This window comes from Stegodyphus dumicola, chromosome 6, assembly GCF_044657685.1.
Source record: "Stegodyphus dumicola isolate Sdum_Otavi_A_Nest chromosome 6, ASM4465768v1".
NCBI classification, from domain to species: Eukaryota; Metazoa; Arthropoda; class Arachnida; order Araneae; family Eresidae; genus Stegodyphus; species Stegodyphus dumicola.
The window spans coordinates 55,888,850-55,906,836 of record NC_140773.1 but is presented as its reverse complement, the minus strand read 5'-3'; the positions used below and the strand labels follow the sequence as shown (position 1 = coordinate 55,906,836).

General features: G+C 32.4%; 1 protein-coding gene across 9 annotated transcripts in view; it reads right to left on the bottom strand.

Moving 5' to 3' along the window:
• The window catches only part of LOC118188395 (semaphorin-1A-like), a 905,788-nt gene extending 891,390 nt beyond the window's left edge, over positions 1-14,398 (bottom strand). For all 9 annotated transcript variants that reach the window (XM_035358817.2, XM_085818328.1, XM_085818327.1 and 6 more), the window contains exon 1: positions 14,039-14,398. The gene's annotated coding sequence lies outside the window, so the exon portion shown is untranslated. The remainder of the gene's footprint in view (positions 1-14,038) is intronic.
• Between the last annotated feature and the right edge of the window lie 3,589 nt (positions 14,399-17,987).

Here is a 17,987-nt window from a genome sequence, read left to right as displayed (position 1 = left end):
GTTTAAAGGCATTAGGAACAATGTAATGACAAGTATGACGGATAAGGTATGTAATCTTTACAACGTAATTTCAGATTTTCAAGTGACTCCACAAGTACAAACCCGAGGCAAAGCTCAGTTAAAACAAACTAGGGTCGTAGATATAGGCTTCTTTAAAAATTGCCCAAAAAGAATTCTCCTGAGCAGCATGACAATGAAACAGGGTTAAGAAATATAAATTCTGTGGTGCTAAAATCGGCTTGGTTGGTTACTCAGGGTTACTCAGGGTTAAATCGAACAATGTACTCAGTGCCAGTGAACCTGAATTTCACGACAGCTATTTAATATTTCATCAAGGACCGATCTAGCATCTTAAGAAATTGGAGGCAAACCTTTAGATTTATGGAACACTTTACACAAGTGTAATTGATTGGTTTTTAGGTGTTGAATGCGCTAGCTGCAAAGAATTTCCAAAGTTATCCTTGTGCCTAATGAAGATCAAAATAAATCAAGGTACCTTAAGAAGTCATCCCCAAAAGTATCACTGCCGTAATGGAGATAGCCTTCAAGTGCATTCCAATAATCAACCAATCAGCGCAAGTTCAAAATCATGTCGTACAGAATTTTATTTATAATGAAAAAGTAAAAAAATGAAAAAAAAAAAAAAATATTGGCGGTTTGCTGCTCAGTAACTTTAGTCTACCCGAATTTCTGCTGCGAAGCATAAATGATTACCTTAAGCGTGTGTTCAAATATTCAGATGGATCGTTACATATCCTTTACTCCGTTTCACGTATATAAATAATAAATACATGTAGGCTACAAAACTCATGTGTCACTTTTGACAAAGAAGCCGTTTTAAATTCTCATAAAGAATGCAGAACCGAAAAATGTTATTTTATCCAACTCAGTGTTTCTGCACGGATGCGAACACAAATTTTCACTTTCCCTTTATCAATATCAACGAGATTTAACAAAATATCTCCGATAAAAACAGCAATATTTCAATACACCATGTTAAACAATTCATGTTTGATAAGTCATCTTTTCAAATCATCTACCGTTAGCAGGAACAGCCAAATAAATATACCACATTTACTTTCTTGGAGATAACAGAAGTTTTGATTAAGAATATTTCTGATAGGTATGCGTATTCCAATGCATTAATATTAATGAAAAATCTCGAAATATTACACTTAAGAAATTTATGCCAATATTAGAAAATTATTAAACTTTATAATAATGAAGTTAAATCAAATTAACATAAGATTAACATAACATAAAGTTTCAAGGCAGCTTGACAGAAATAACTCAAGAAGGAAAAATATTCTGTGCCATTTTGCCAGAAATGGTTTGCTGAAATACGGGAAAACATGACTACAATCTCTTATTTTAAAACAGGTTCTTCAAGATTGTAATGATCCTTCACTTTAGGCATCATTCTAAAACTGCTTCACAGTAATTGGCACGCAAATCAGATTTCTAAGCGAAACACCCTGTCTCAGCGATCACTTTTGGACGACTTTTCGAAGACCAAACCAGAAAGATTCCGTCAATACGGCTTACTGATGAAGGAGTAGGGAATAACAGTGGATGAATCAGCACGACTTTAACAACAAGACGCAAAAGGAATGACGAATTGGGAAGTCACCGTCATTATGTATAAAGGGGATTATGGCATTTTAGCAATTTAGTAGACTCGATTATCTTCCACAGCAGTTGTACCATGTTTACGACGGAAGCCAGAATACCTGAATTTACGAGTGAAGCCAGATCCTGAAGATCTGAAGAGCCTATTCTAAACTAACAAGCTATAGCTTAGTATAGAACGGTTTAAGTGCATATATGAAACTAAGCTTACACATATGCCAGCAACACAGAAGGCATCTGCAAATTTATTTAGAAGCATAATATGTAATATAAGTAACTTGTTTTACTTTTATAATGTCTCGCTAGCTAATATGTATAGGTAAGGGAAGAAATGCGTTTGATCTAAGATTTCGATAGTGGGTTTTCAATGAAAAAGCACAAATTAGGGTAGCTACAGTACAGTTTTACTATTTTTACGATGGCGTCTGTGTGTCTGTACATATGCGATAATATTTTCAGCCACAATAACTTTGTAGGGTTTATATTTTAACTAACATTTATTTTAAGCTATCTTTCCTGTCAAGCCTTTACTTTCCCCTAGAATTGCCAATGCCAGAGTATGTAAATCGTAGTAGAACGCGCAGAGTATTCAAATTTTAGCAGAAATAAATTGAGTTTAAATAGAAGGGAAACGAGATTGTAAGTGTGCTTCTTAAATCGCGAGCGTTGTTAGGTAGACATTTTAAGAACCGCGCGTTTCGGCCTGTGTGCCTATTTCGGCAGTTCGTTGAATCTTTCAACTTCTTAAACAGTAAGTTTGCTGAATCTCAGCTGTATCTTAGAACGCGGTTAAGTTAGTTACGATTATAGAGCCTCGTAGATAGTGATTTCATTATTTATTCATCCTGTCATTTATTTTTAGTTGTACTTTTCTATTTTGTTAAACCGCCAGGTTGGCGTAGTTTGTGAGCGTCAAGTGAACGCAACTGTGATTTCCAAAGTGAAATAAAAAGGGATTTAAACCCTTCTTACGAGTTTGTGTAATTTACAGTTCATAGCAGTCACTACTACTGTTGCTGACAAGTTGGAGCCACGCAACATTATAACTCATTTATCAAAGCTTCAAAAAATTCCATTTTTTGTATTCAAGTTCTCTACATTCATATAAAGAGTAACTAGATCTGGGTAAAATAGGATAACTGGAAATGCTACTTTACACTGAAGCCCATAAATGTCTATTTACAGTAGCGGAACTTTATTCGCTAAAGAAAAAAAAAAAGGCACTCACTATTTTTTATTATCTTTTCCCAACCTGTATACACAAGTAAGGGAGGCAATGTTTTTAGTGCAAAAATTCGATAGTGAGTTTACAGTGAATAAGCACGAACTAGGGTCCACGAAGTTTTTACTATTTTTGCAATGATATCTATCTGTCTGCTACAATTGTTTCGTCCATGATCATTCTTATTTGAAACTTTCAAACGTTTCTGCACGGGAATGAAACTTTTTATGTCTTTAAAACGAGTACAAAATTCTCTTAAACATAAGCACAGGGATCAGAGGATCGTATAAAAAGTTTAATTTCATACATTTTGGTTGCTTAAAATTTAAAAATGTCGAAATCGGAATCTTTGCGTCATTTAAACATTTTTGTAAATGGAAGTCTATGTCTACGACCAACGGTTGACAAAATAAAGGCAGGGTAAGGACTTGAGTAAGCGCAGTGCATATAGTTACTAGATTAGTAAACAGATAATGTTATAATTCAAAACTTTATCAGCACTATATAAAACGAAAGGTTATGCATTTAAGTACTTTAAACTAGAAATCACAAGGAAATTAAGCAAATTAAAAGTATTTTTCTAAAGGAAATAAGAACTACAACTGCTTGAATAAAATCATAATGAGTCAGAGAAAAAGAAGATCCTTTCGGGTAAGAAAATAAGATGTTTTTATTTCGAGAATATTTCGAATGAGAGTCAGAAGTCATCCATCTCAACACATCTCATTTCTCCTTAGAATAAAAGCTCTAATTCACGAACTTGATAAAAATATTGCAAGGAGAAGGATGGTACGGGAAATGGGAGTTGATAAATAGACGACATAAAGTATCATTTTATAGCTACTGGCGCTTCATAGCCGCTCACTGACAGCACGTTTAGAAAAAGTAAAGATTTACGTCTACATTGGTCACAAATCTGAAATGCGACTTGTAGAGCGATTACTTCGTAGCTGAGTGAAAAGAAAAATGGCTCAAATGAAAGCATGTAGCACTTTCTCATATCTAAGATCCAATGAGAGGACGAATATAAAAAATTCGCATCATTTACTTCACGTTGACGTCTTTCTCGAATGGTTCTGCAGTTCAGACGGAAAATTTCGTTGAGGGAAAAGCAGAGAAGAGAAACTTCGAGATGTTTTCCCAGTGAACTGTCACGCAATCTAATAATTCTCTCACAATCGATCTTTTAGACATGTTTCTGAAATAGTTATGTCAACGATAACATTAAAAACAATGGCAAACCTCTTCGGCAACACTCGTTGTTTACAAAGAATTAATTTTAATCATGATATTTTTGTTTACTGTTCGTAACTAGGCTGACTTTGTTTTATAATTAAGAATACAGTATGAACCAAACACTGAAACACGAAATTTTGAAAAGCACAGAGCATGCACAATGTATAACACATGAGGTCCTATCTCTTTCCAATTTCTAGACCCCCGGTTTCAACTTCGGTTACAATCTGCGCTCTAAAATGTGCCCTAAATTAAAATTTTTAGGATAGATTTTTTTTCTTATCTTGCGTTTGCCTACAGTAAGCTTGTGCGCAACTTGTCGATTTTTATCTGCTATGGCCATCCCTTTCGCCGGAATTCAAACACTGTTAGTTCGACCTGGATTCAAGCCTGGGAAATGGGCTATCGGGATGTCTTTTGTCTAGCCTGTACCATTTGGCATTGTAATACCATGCCATTAGAAGGAATTCCATTACATTATAAATGCCAATTTGTTTTAAAATTTCTAGAGATTATTGCTAATATACGTAGTTTTACCGTTTTTATCAAGCATAATATAATACAGTTGGTCGCATGGTCGATTTCGAAGTTTTTCAAATTATGTAACGTAAATGCGGGCTAATTTCAGTCAATCCATGAAATCACCCATAAAGGCATCTCACTCCTTAGGCAAACAAGTTCAAGGCAAGAAAGTACTGCTGTAATATTATATTAAATAAACGAAATAATTACAGCAAAGAGAAGTAGAGTCATTAGGTTTATATCGATGCAGGAAGGAGAAAATGTGCAATGTCCTCGACGGGATTTGAACTCCGGACATCCCGAAAACGCGTCGAGCGTGCTGCCATTTACACTATGAAGGCATGACGGAAGGATGAGAAAAATCTTTCCTCATGCCCTTTTCTGAAGGAAAACTTTCAGAAACATAAAGGTATTTGGCTAAGAGAAAAGATGTTTTTTCATAGAAACTTTCTAAAGTAAAAACATTTGCGTTATAAATCAAAACAATCTGCAACCAGCCTGCTTAACAGTCACAAACTGAAATCGGAATGCACTAGCAATTTTTCGCAGTTTTAGTAACTAGTGTAAAACATCAAGTTTTTAACACAAAAAATAACATCAAGTTTTATGCTATTGCAGTTTCATAATAATTTTATTGTTACCTTGGGATAAAACGGCATTCTTTTTTGAAAATCTCAATTTATTTTTGAACTGCTTATAAACGCATCACATTTACACCGTAATATAAATGGTAACAAAAGAAATGAACTTCTTTAAGACAGAAAAGTAACGGTTAAAATTTTAATGTTAACTACTACATGGATACATTAGTAAAATATTTGTAAACTAATTTTTCTGTTGCGTTGCAATTTTAAAATACTCCCTTTTGCATAGACTTATTTTTAAAACAATTTCTACGAATCTGAGTGCAATGTTTCAAATTCAATAAAAGCCTAATAGAATAAATAACATTTCCAATGCACAATAAAATTCATCACCTTCCTGAAAAAGCTCTTAGTTCAATTGTAAATAAACTTTCGGACTTGTTATTCCCCCCGCCCGGTATATTATATTGTCCCTTATCTACTAACTTCACTAAGAAGGATTAAACTGTATTACAATCTCTAACATTAAGAAATCAAATGTGCCACAACTCGCACGCATTCACTCATGCATTACTGACAAGTAAAATGAGAAGTATAGAATTACTCGTATCATTAATTCTGACGTTCCTTACTTGACGGATTCTAAGCAAGAAATTTTCTCTAGGAATGTTTAGAAGAGCGAATTTATTCTTACTGTGCATTTCCCGATTTGATAAAGTATTTCAGCACAGCGGGCATCGAGTGAATCACAAATGATCCTCTCGAAAGGTTAAGACGTTGTTGTTAGAAATCGGTATATTTCTCAGCGACTGTACTAACTGTAAAGTCATTGCGTTAACGCATTAACGCAATGACTTTATCTTAATATATAATTCCCAATATTGTTCAAGTGTCTCAACAAGATAACTACCATATTTATTACAGATGATCATGATTGTGTGACGAGAAATTAGCGTGTTTATAAACGATTGTATTAAATATTTTTCGCAAACGCAGTGAATGGTAAATAAAGTTTTGCAGCGCAATTTCGAACAACTACATTTGATTTTATAATAATTTTGTTAATATGATATTAAAAGCAGACTGAAACCCAAGCAGGTATAATAAACTAAACATTAAAAAAGGGCAATAACACGAAACAAATGGTTACAGAAAAAATTTAAGAGTGATTTTCAAGTTTTAAATGTAAAGATAAAAAGTAAATTCTTAAAATTTAAATTTGTTCTGTTGCCTTTTTCCAATAACGAAATTTTCCTTTGAAAATTCTTGTCTTCCTTGAGGTTTATTTAATATTGCTCAGTTTTCAGTACTTCCGTTAGATTCCAATATCATACGAAAATTTCGCAATCTTAACATTCATTCGGCATGATAAATTATTAATCATTTCTATGATTAGATGATAGTATATTTATGAAGAGCTCATATGAAGAATTGTATTCATTGGTCCCGGAGGCTAAGACTAAGCTTGGTGGCGCAGAAATATCCAGTCACGTTTGTTAAAGCTTAAAACCACCAGCCGAAAAGGACCAATCATTTCTATCAAAAGTACGTTAATTAAAACAAAAACTTTTGTTGCTACATTGTTTAAATGGATTTGATTGCATAAAGTTTGGTCAAATACGCTAATATTATCTGCCTAAAGTAATGCTTTTGGACGGACATTCAAAGCAGGTTTGTTCATCTTATGAATGTATAAGGAAAAAAATTAACTCCATATTAGCTAAATAATTCACCTCTATTGAATCTATGAGAAAATTATGGATTATTCCTAGTACCGATATGATTTAGTATACTGCCTAAGCCCATGAAGCCTGGACCTAAAGCCCAAGATCTAACGTTCCCCAAATCATTTTAGAGCTGTATAATTAAAATTTATGATTTCAAGATTTAGAAATTTTTAATACATGTCTGCTTATAACATATATTTCGTTATGAAGAAAAACTAAATTCTATTTAAAAAAGTATTTATTTTACAAGCGTAAAATTACTCATATAATACTATTTCAATAGCAATACTTATATAAATTTATTTAGATAATTAAAAGTACTATACGTTTGTTTCTCCATTAATACAAACAAGGAAAACTGGCATCAATTTTCGCCAAAAATTACTTCCTTTAATATTTCCTGCTATCTTAATCTGGCCTTGTACCTAATCTAAAATCATCGATAGTGTACTAGAATTTTAAAAGAATTTTTTTAGTGAAGAAATTTTTTAATGCGTGTCAACAAAAGAAAAACTGAAATCTGAAAAGAATACCGTAACGATCGGTTATGGCTTGACGGCGTGAATGCAAACACACACACACAAAAAGACGGCAACTTTTGAAAGGATTAAATTTAAATACCAAGAATTCAATAAACTATCACATGTGTAAAAAAGAAACACTTAATGTTGTAAATCTATTTCCATACTAAATATATACTTCAGAACTTAGAGGAAGGAAAGAAAAGAAACCATTAATTTTCTGGGAGGCTATTACTGAAAATAAAGTTCCAGATATTCCCTTTTCAGGGCCAGATACATTTAAAACAAAATGGTGTGGTATTTATAATTCACTTAGACTTCTAATTGCAAAATTTTCCTCCGCGCGCGTCCGCCATCTTCGAAATCAATGAGAAACGAAAATATTTTCTGTTACTCTATGCAACCTGAAGCTCATTAAAGTCTTAATTATTTATTAAAGAACCCGAAACACGAGACTGTTTATTCTTTTGTAGTTTTCAAATTCTAAATCTTTGAGAATTCGAAACTTTCTCTCCATTTGAAGATTAAAACAGATGGAATAAAATCCTTTGTTCTTTCGTGAGTGACGAGTTTCCTTACTATTTCAGGAAAAAGTCAAAATGACTGGAAAAATGATAATAGCTTTTCCTATATTAATGCAACATTAGTTTGGAAAAATGCGAAAGCTAATGTTAACCTACACGTGCATTTCAATAATAATTTTAAAATTAAGGAATATTTTTTGACTTAAGTCAATGGTATTGGTGCACAAATATTTAAAGAAAATGATATATTGATAATTTGAAATAAAAAAATTCTGCAGAAGAATTTTTGCAAAATCCCAAATTTAAAATTGCATTAACTTAAAAACCGAATCTTTAAAAGACGAAATTCAACTTTTAATTTAAATTTCCATCATCACATTTTAAGTAAAAAGTAAATATCCTCAAATGTTTTTAATTCTGCCTTAAAAAAGAGATACAAAGATAAAAAAAAAGTGACAAAATTCCAAAATAGCTGATTATTATGTTTTTCTGTTTACATTCATAAATATCATATATATATATTTAAATATATGAGTTAATTTTGCGAAGCATTACAATACTCACATTAAAATATTACCTGTTTTAAAAGAACTCAAAATTCTTTGAAAACAACATCAAGCCTTTAGCTATATATTAGACAGATTCGAAAAACAAAAAGCAAGATAAAAATGTCTAGATTAACAGATATCGAAATGTTTATAGTTAAACATCAGCAGCACAAGCAAAGAATATATTTAAAGTATATCAGAAAAACATTTGCATGTGATATATTTTTTCCAAAACTAAGAAAAACATCAAATAACTGCGTATCATTCCCACCAATCGCTTTCGTATCTATTATAATTTATAAATATTACATGAATATGAGCAAAAGACTGCATAAAATAAATTTATTCCGTAATATTAATGAAAACCACAGAAAAACTTTCTACGAAAAACATAATTTTTAACTTTATACAAACAGATATTTATGAAGAGTTAAGTCTAAAATTTTCATAGTTCACCTCGCCCGGATTCGAGGTTGGGAACTCTCTGTAACCGGCTCAGTAACCGTTACATATGGTGCAATGCAATTCTTTTAATTATTTTTTTACATCCATGGTTAAAAATAGACTGGAAAGAATCATCACTCCTCAGTTAATTTAACTTTGTAACGAACTATACTATTATAAGCAATTTTTAATTCGAGTACCAGATATTACCAGAGATTTCGGAATGTAAAATCGTGAAATATTGTTAATATTTCATAATACAAAATCATAATCATTCAGAAAGTATTATATTCTAAATGAGTTCCCCCAAAATCTTATCTGTCTCCCAAATCCTTTCGTATTTCTTTATTGTCGGAATAAATTCTTTGCACGATATATGCCTGATCACAAATGATATTGTCATTTTATGATTATTGCAGCTTTCAGAAGGCTATTATTTAATTGAATTTGTCATGTATCCACGTATTAATAGTTATCATGTGAAAAAAATGCGATTTATTTTAATATTAATTTTTCAAATTTGGAAAAAGCTTGATTATTCTGAAAATGAGGAAAATCTCATTTCCATTTCGTGTCAGTTTTAGATTTATATTCAGACGAATGTTGAAGTTTCAAGAAATCACTAATATAAATATAATATTCCTTCGAACAGTTCCTTATCAAAATAACTTTCCTGTATCAAAATACTTTTTGACAAAAATTAAACCTTGTTATGTGCCATTTATTTTTATATTTATCAACAAAATGTATTGTGTTGCTCCGAGTTACTAATGTAGCTAGAATAAAAACTCAAAAATGTTTGAAGAAGTTTAAATAACTAATACAGGCACTCTCTTGATTATTGCACATACTTTTTTCCGATCTCATAAAATTAGTTCCATCCTTATATGGATAGCGATAACAAAATTCACATTAAATTCAAAATCCCAGACTTTTTACATAAGCTAGGGCACAAAAAATGAAGCATCAAAATTCGGGATTTTCCCACAATAGCGAAGACATCTAATCAACCCGCTTTTAGATTATTTTTTACATTTTATCGTTAGACTTTTGTTCTTACATTTCATATTTCTCCTCAAAAAAGGGTAAATTCGATTTCGTGCACTTCTTTTAGTTTTATGCGAAACTGTGGCAACAGATAATTCATGCGATACAATATCATCATCGAATGGATAAAACCGTTTTTTTAAACAAAAGAAAGCCATCAACATTTACATTGGTCGCGTTTCGAAAACTTGATAGCCTATTTCTACGTAGAAATTCTTTTTAGGAATGTTATTTTCTTACATTTTACAAGTAATCACATCCTACCGTGATTTTTTCAAAAATAACACAAAACTGCACATAAATTTAGAGTACAAAATCTTAAATAAAATATTTTACTAAAAATATACACATTTCATTGATTATCAATAAATTTGTAGACATAAGAATTATCAATGAATTCGCAGCATATTTAAGTTTAATATCTATCTCCATATTCTATAAACTTCGTAATTTTTCTTCTAAAGCAAATCTAATGCATTGCTTCTTCGTTATAACGCGAAACATCTCTAAACGAGTTAACCAAATTAAATGAATCGAGTAAAGATTTAAACCTGTGCTATTACACCGAAAGTAAAACGTTCCTCGATAATAATATAAAAAAGTCTAGCAGTTACATAATATAAAAAATAAGTGCATATGCATTTAATAATGAGCTTCGGAAACTATTTTTATATATTCCATTCAACATATTACGCACGTAAAAGCAACAAACAAAACAAAATTATGCAGAATATACGACACAACTACATAAAATGTAATATGTTCAAAAGTATGCATATTCTTGCGTGTGCATTTAAATCACATAAAGCACCTCTGTACATGAATTTAGTTATTCGATGCTCATATAACGCATATAATGTAACGTTATACAGTTATTTATTCGATACGCATATAACTTTATACAGTTAGTTATTCAATACGCATATGTTTGTAAATGCGGAATTTCAGAAAATCATCTTCCATAATTTTTGTCGAAAATCTCAGTTGTCATTCATACATTATGCTATTTTCCACTAAAATTAAAATTTTTATCCTTTTAAAATTTTTTAACAGAATTCACAGTTTTTAATTTTTAGCGCGCATTTATTTTGAAACCGAGTTATTCGATAGAAAAGTTTACTACTGGAAGGAATTACTGCTTTGTTGCTCATTATTCTGAAACCGCATTTTTCAAATGTGGTTTTTGGCAACACTTGGCTTAAAATTCGAATAAGAGATTTATCTTGCAATGCTATAAGAAAAATCACTATAGTAATAAACTGCAGCTAACGACTAAATGTAATTTTTTGACAATTAGTCATAATTCGGAAATGAAATAAAAAATAAAATATTAACATTTTTATTTAGTTAAACAAAAAATCAAAATCTGCTGCTTAAAACTCAGTTATTTCCGAAGTAACTATAGTTTTATGTAGAAGATTTTTTATAACTGATGTTAATAATACATAATTAATAATGCAGTCATTATATTGCCTGATTTTTTAAACTACCATATAAATTTAAAACAACAGTCACATGAAAAATCTACATAAATACATAAGATGTGTCCCAATTTTGCAATTATCGTAGTCAATTTGATGTTAAAATTTGAAGAAACTGAGGAATTATGTATTCATTTTCACGCTGAACTCAGACTATGATATTTTCATTTACTTTAAAAGGAAATATTAATCACAAAAAAGTTTTACAACTTTAGATTTGAAGGGGTTCAAAACATTTGAGTAATAAAGATAATCAAGCATTATATACGAAAATAATATTGTACTGTCATCCAACTGCATTATAGTGTCATCTAACTAACATATGTACGTATAAATACAGTATGTAATTACTTTGTTGCACAGTGACAGGATCCTGGACTACTTAATATCAAAAATACGCAAAATAATTAGCAATTAATTTGAATAGATTGAACAAAGTTTACAATCAGTTTTAAATATTATAAAACATTCTTCATTTTCATCTCATGCAACATTTTTAAGTCATAATGTCCAAATTGATCGCAGTTACGGATGATTCGGAAAACTGTATGAATATTAGAAGGGGAAAAACAAAAATTAATTAATTAAATCTGAGGAATTCAGAAACTGTTAAACTCATAAACGGTCTGATATGCATAATTTGATTAATTATTCCACACACGCTTCAAAATGCCAAAGATCGAAGTGCACATAATTAGTGTAAATGCAACGATTTTTACTGTTCAGCATAGCCGCTAATAATAACAACATACCTACAGATATGTGTTTTGGTTATACAGATATAAAAAAACAAAAAAGTGAAATCATGCAACCTTATTATAATATCACGGCAAATATAGCCTATTCATTAGCGACAAGAGGATGAATGAAAGTTTTCCATACGCATAATAAGAAAATGCTATTATGAATAATTACAAACTAATTTTTGGTGAATGCAGTTTTGGCGTCCCTCTATTGGTCAGAGAAAACAGAAATGAGCAGAAAAATACAAAATATGAAATAATATGAACGTCTGTCAGAAGATACCTAAAATCGGGAAAAATTAAATTCACATGCGAAAACAAAGAAATTGAGTTTGACTTTAAAAATCAAACTCATATTTTAAAATATGCACCCTATTTCTAAACTTTCAGGTTCGAAATTATTAAAAATCTTGATCTGAAAAAACTACTTTCATCACTATAAATTGAATATCTTCTAAACCTAAACCTAGTTGACTCATGCATATCGCAAACTGATGCCATCAAAGCCGTGAAAATACGCAAAACATTTCGTTTCCTTCGCTAAGTATTCTTGAATTCTCAAATGCTCTGAAAACAGTGCATTTTAAGATGAAATTTTATGTTCCGAAAAAAGATATAAATAGCAAAACGTGAAATTTAAAAGACCGATAAAAGATCAGGAGATAATAAAAAACACTCGCTACACTTTTCTTCGCAAAAGTACTTCATGATAGTTGCATTTCTACGAAAAGGAATTCCATTGCTCATCGTTATTAAATTTGGTTCCATAACAACAGATATTTTCTAAAAAAGAATCGAACAAAGTTACATATACATCTCTCCGTATTTTAAAAAAAGCAACTTTAAATGTGTTATTAATCATTGCCACCAGTTATCGTTTGGCAGCTCCTTTGAGACTGACTTGAAAAACTGAATCCCAAACCTTTAGACGCGCACTCTGCATGTTAATTTATTTCATCCCTACTTTTGCTTCCAATACAATACCAAATTCTCAAAAAAGGAAAATCTGGATGCTAAGCAGAAAAAGAGAAAAATTATTTATGTTCTAAACAATTCCATCTCCTTATAAAATATGTAATAGCAATTCACAGAAATAAATGAATTTATTACTATTATTATTTTAATAAAATTAGTAATGATTTCCTCACGCAGTAAATATTACCAAATTTTGGATTTGTGTTTTCAGAGGTCTGAGAAAAGCACCTTAAAAATGTATATTTGCTCGCAATATCTGAAAGAATCTAGGTCATTTAATCATTCTTGATTATATTTTAATTTTATTTGATTAGTACGAGTGCTCAAGGCTTGAACACGTTAGATTACATGCGGTTTAATCTGTGATATTTCATTTGCTTGCGCAGATGCATCTCTTTACCTTTCAGGGAAAATAACGAGATTTTTTGTTGTAGAATATTTTTTCCCGATAACACAAAATTTGTTTTTAAGAATGGTTCAGAAAATGTATATCTTTATTTGGAGGTCTGTAGCATTCCATCTGAAGCCGATTACGCGTAAATGTGTTATCGTAACAGTCTAAGATTAAAAAAATCTCTTAACTTCTGTAAACAGTGCAATTAATATCTGGTTAAGACTATTCGTCAGTTGAAATATAAATTAATTTAATTTTTGTTTCATAAAGTAATCTGAAAAATTCTCATCTTCTTTATCATTCTCGTATGATTTCCTTCTTTGTATAAAATTTTACTCCCAGTAACTATCTATTCTATAATAACATACAGATGCCTGGAGAGAGATATATGTGCCTAAATATAAATTAAACACATCAAATGAGAAATGTGGATTCACTGACCTTTTACGAAGACAGATCGCGGCGGTCAGACTCTCTGCACCGATTCTGACAAGCACCGGCAAAACTGTGGTGTTGGAGCCGCAAGGACTCGACCCCGAACTCCGTGATTCGTTTACCACCTGCACAAATAGACGCTAAGTCGAAAACATGTGTACGAAATCGACGGCTGTTCCGCCGACACTATGTTCCAATAGAAAAAGAGAGCATAGTTTCAGAAAGCAGTAAAAATCCAGCCTCTTTTCTCATACCACGAGGCAGTGTTTTGAGGAATTGTTGTTATTCTCCACAAAACTCGCAGCCGAGCTGACGTACGTCTCGACCGAATGAGCGACACGCACCTAGTGCCTCGGATTACCCGGACTCGCGCTCAGTCAATGAGCCACAATCGCGAACTCGGGTTGCCGATGGGAACGGCAGACTGCTTGGCGCCAAGCTTGATGACGATGCTCCAGGCGAATCGCCAAAGCAGTTCGCCAAAGATGATAAGATTTCTTCTGGGTACCGAAGTAACAATTTTCAATGCTTCGCATAGCATCGCTTTCCCTAACCATCTACATTCAAATAAGAAAAATCGTACAACTTAAGAGAAAGAAAAATTAATGAAACTGAACTATTTTCTCATTCGTTAGATTTATGTTAATATATTTTTCATTTATATTTTTTTAAAATAGAAAGGAGTTTACAATGCACAGAAAATGGACTCGGGGAAAATAAACTACGATGGAGCCTTGCATAAATAATATAATCTATTCGAGGACGGCATTCATTCCGTAAATCGTTTGCAATGTGTGCCGCTATTTCCCACAGATTACTGTAGAAATGATTTAATTCTTTCCTATTCCTGTCCCAAATCGCAAAACATTGGAATCTCCAAAGAAAGTTAAAAATCTCATCAGTGTTAGAAGTGCTGGAATTCACTTATTTTTAGTTGCAAAAATTGTTTATTTACGGCATGTATGTGCACAGTCTTCAGATTTTCAGCTAAGTTTATAGTGAAATATTCTCAGCCTTTTTTACAGAAGATAGAAGGCTAAATCTGTGTTTGAAAGTCTTGTATGTCTGTCGTTTATGTTTTGGCAGGCCCCGATGTCAAGAAAGGTCTTAAGATGATTGCATTAGCCCCTTTATCAGGATATTTTTTAATTAGTGCATACCATCTTCACTGAAAAGATCTGCCACTCTATTTATATCAGCTTGATGGGAATTGCTTCATGAAAAGGTATTGCTGCAACACGTATGCGCCTTCTGTGTGCCACTGTTCTGTTGTTGCTTATGCTAACTTGTCTGACGCAGTTAGCACAAGCCCACGAAATTTCTCGTTGCAAGGAGCGCTAGATTACGCCTGCCGTTGGTAACAGCCTTGAGCAGCATTCAGGTGAGAGTGCGATTTAGCTCAGTTCCGCCCACTTTTGATGGAGAGCACCCCGGGGAGAACGGGTCTGAGGGTCTTCCACCCCTATCCGCTTCCATCACTCTCCCCTCCCACCAAACCACACGAGAGGACTTTCGGCTCGCCGCATATTTAGAGCGTCGCAATGCCGCACCGATAATATACATTTACAAACATCCATGCCTTCTCCGGGATTTGAACCCAGGCCCTTCGGCACGGCAGTCAGAGATACTAACCACTATACCAGTTGGGCAGTGCTCCTGTTCTTCATCAGAAGAAACATCCCTTCGAGTTTCCTTTTGTTCAAGCAAGACTTTAGCGGTAATATGCTACTAAGAAATATGTGTTACTTGCATGCTTCTTTTCGTATTGTCTTTGTTTATCCGCAGACGTGTCTTCTGTATTTATGTGTTGCTCAAACATAAAGTGAAATAATTTAAGTATCGCATTAACGGTTAATGACGTGTGACAATACTCGCAGTAATGCAAGACGAAATTCGTTATGCGAGACATTTCAGTCCTAACGCGTATGCGTCCACTTAGGTGTTCGCACAACTGTATGGAAATTATCTGCTTTCAACTCTAAATATTCTTCCAAAACTCGATTCGTAAAAATGTTTCTCTGTCTTTAAATAACCATTAAAGTATACCAAGAAGTTTTCTGTTTTACTGCCACAAATTGTTTAAATCCAATGTTGAAAGCCCGAACTGGGGGTCCAGCGTCTAAAGCCGTAAAAACTCCAATGCATTTCGGAGCTAAAGAATGATATTCTTTAGCTAAAGATATTCTAAAGCTAAAGAATGATATTCGGGTGACAGATAATTATTCCGTCCTTTATACGCGTGAAACGCAGATATTAGCTAATTTTCTGAAATTTTTTTTTACGATTACAACCTTCAGAAATGCTCTGCACGTATAAAATCAAGCCAAAACAGTTTCCGGTTGGCGTAAATTTTATATAAAATTCTCTCAATTTCAAGGATGACTGATGTATATCACTCTTCTTCCTGCTCTTTGAAGAGAAGGACTTGATCTAGTTCCTTTCGAAGTTCTATTTAAAAATTGAGACAGTTAGTTTTTCTTCTAATTTTAAGTTTTACTTCAGAACAGAAAGCAAACCTCTGGAATCCAACTTGGCGAAAAAGAAAAGGGGGGCCTTCTTGCAGAATGTTTTAAGGGAAAACGGCATATTACAGTTGAAAAACCACGAAAATCTCATGCAGCCGGTTCGTTTACAGAATTTGAACTCGGGTCGAACTACCAGAATTCAGCAGTTATGCCACTTAACCACTGTTATTCTCTTAGTCTCTTAATATAACTATTTAGACTATGAAAAAGCACAAAGGGGAAATGTGCCTTCATGGAGGATTTTTCAAAGGAAACTTGTTCTCATTCACGTTGCACTTCTGAGCCTAGACATTATGGTAAGTAAACATATTTTATGTTCATAGACACAGTGTTTAAACTAAGTAATTTGAATATTGGGAGTTAAGTATAAAACTATAGTGTTTAAAATTTTGATATCTGCGATATGTCATTTAACAGCCATTAACGGTTACGGCATCTAGGGAAAACACTCATTATTTGAGCTTCATTAATCATGAGTTTATTTCGAATATTTGGAAACATGATCATGCTGTACAGTCTGGTTGCTCCAAAACATATTTCGTCTCTCTACCTATGAGGAAAAAATCATCGTGGAGAATTTTCGAAGGGAAATTGATTCCTATTTACAGTACAAGTCTGGGAATCATGAAAGCTTCATAAAGTTAGCTATCCAATCACTTCTGAATTTGAAAGGCGTCATGTAAGTAGAAAATTTTATTTTATTTATTTATTTAATAAGTTATTTACTTTCCTGAGTTTTAGATTGGATTATTTAATAAAAGCCAAGTAGACGGCTGTTTGGAAGACCTTTTAAGGAAAACTAACATGATTCCCGTTACGCATGGGTGAAACCACGAAAGTACCCATGCAAGTACCCCGTTTGCTTGTATTTGAATTCAGGTCCAACTATGAGTTTCAGCAGTCATCCATTTGGCCACTGGGTGAGCTTCCGTGTTTTAATTCACATACATTTTTATATAATATTAGGTCATTATAATGTACAAAAGATGAGAATGAGTTAGCAACCATTAACTTAATTTCAGTTCCATTTTATGTGTACTGTGCTTAAACGAATATTATTAAACCTTCTGTAAATGTTATTTTAGAGAAAATAATTAAGTTGTTGAGAATGACAATAATTACAGTTCGTATTTCATTTTGTGTTATTTAACATGCAGAACATAAAATATTCCTAGAGAGAAAATTCCTAATAAACTAAATCATTCAAACATTTTTTGGCTCTTTCATGAATTAATAATTTACTATTCAAAGACCCTAACAAAAATCATGATCACAGTATCCTTCTCTTATCTGCGACTGATAAGCCACTCGGCTTCTGTACTATATTGCTTCCAAATATTGATTTTTTACATTCAAGTCTAGAAAAAGAAGTTAATTAATTTCATTTCGTAGTAAGTAGAAAAATATAATAAAGAAATATTGGATAAACT